Source organism: Zootoca vivipara, chromosome Z1 (genome assembly GCF_965207765.1).
Source record: "Zootoca vivipara chromosome Z1, rZooViv2.hap1.1, whole genome shotgun sequence".
In the NCBI taxonomy this organism is placed as follows: Eukaryota; Metazoa; Chordata; class Lepidosauria; order Squamata; family Lacertidae; genus Zootoca; species Zootoca vivipara.
Window position 1 is genome coordinate 18675904 of NC_142583.1, and position 1850 is coordinate 18677753.

Sequence of the window (1850 nt, forward strand, 5' to 3'; positions counted from 1 at the left end):
CTTCATTGTCTGTTTTGTTTTTTGTCTGTATGGCATCATACAACTCTCTGTTGATTTTGTTCAACAGGCTAACATACTATCCCAAGTGACAATATTACCTTAATTCATCTAATATATGATATACCTATTCAAAAACCACATCTTTCAAATGCTTTAAACTAGTGACCTATATATTGCAGCTTCATCGCGCAGTGTCTGCAGTTTCTGTAACCCTATATTCAGCTTGTCATGTTACATTTATGTATGGTTTAAGACTGGGGGAGGTGAATTTCATAAGGGACACAGGCTGCATAGATACCATACATTTAAAGCACATCACCTCCCCCCCCCACAAAAAGAATCCAGTCGGGGGGGCGGGAATTGGAAATTATAGGGACAGAGCTACCTAAACTGTATAGAAACTTATTCATGTATGCAACTACAGTGGCAAGAATGTTACTTGCCCCAAAATGGAATGAAGAAGTAGTCCCAGCAAAGGAAGAATGGATACAAAAACTTATGGAATATGCAGAAATGGCAAAACTTATTGGAATAATAAGAAACCAAAATAACAAACTTTTTATAAAAGAATGGAAATGGTTTATTGAATATTTACAGATAAATTGTAAACAGATAAACACATTGGCAGGATTATTGTAATAACCTGCAGCTTCGTAAGAGTATATATTTAAAGAAGTTGATTAAATGAGCAAATTAAGTTAATTTGGATATGCAGAAGATATTAAAAATAAATTTAAGGAACTGCAGAAAGAGGGGGAAGTAAGTCAAGTTTTGAAATGTCAAAATGATTGTAAAATCAGTGAAATGTATAAACCTGAAAAGTATATATAAATAAAAAAGAATTTATACCCCAGAGCTATAATTTCCAACTACATTTCCAGCATTTCTTTGAAGGGTGCTTTAAATGTATGGGGTGTGTGCCAGAACAGAGCAGAATTATTTGCTAGTTCTCATGACAATGACATGGTTGGGGACAAAATTATACTCCCTTCAACCCTTATAGCTGCTCCATTTTTGAGAAACCAAACTGCTGCAAAGATATTGATGGCAAACTTTAGAAAATGCAGGCCGCTTAGAATGGGATTGTTTATATGGTTCCAATACCAGGATTTCCCAATGGGGATTTCTTTAGTCAGCTGACTGGCGCTGTCAGTGAGCCCCATTTGCAAAGGAACAACTGGGAGCTTACCTTAAACTCCTAATTGTGCCTTTGTAGGCATGACCTTCCCTGTCCAACACCTGGTGTAACATACGACGTCAGGTGTGGAGCTGGTGGACGTGGTTTTTGGGAAATGGCTGCCCTCTTAATAGGATAAACCATGGCTGGCCCCTAGCAATTTCAGTCTATTGAGGACAGAGCTGTATCTCCTCCATGGCCTGCACTGCTCACCTCTGAACTAGCCTGGTGCTTCACATGCACCGGATAATGCTATCATGTCATAAGTGTGGAAGTCAGATTCAGCTGCCAACTGAGTTGGAAGGAGGAGAGGCACTGTCTTGTACTTTGTTCATGCCCTCAGGCAGTATAACGTATTGGGCCAGCCCTGGTTTATCCTATTAACACGCTCACTGTTAATTGCTGTCAGATTTACTTTGCACACAGCCGAAGATAGATTTCATTCATTTATCTCTTTGTTTTTAGTGCAGTAAAAGCACTACAGGAAACACGGGGTCTTTTATAGTGCCACATTATAAATGAAATGGGGAGTGCAGAGAGGGTATAAATGCGAGCCAACACCCCCCCCCCACAAACTTTGAATATAATGTCATGTGCTCCTTATCATTTTTTGCTGCATGGCTCACTGTTTGGTTTAAATGGTATCACCTCTCAACACTTCCTATACTTTGTT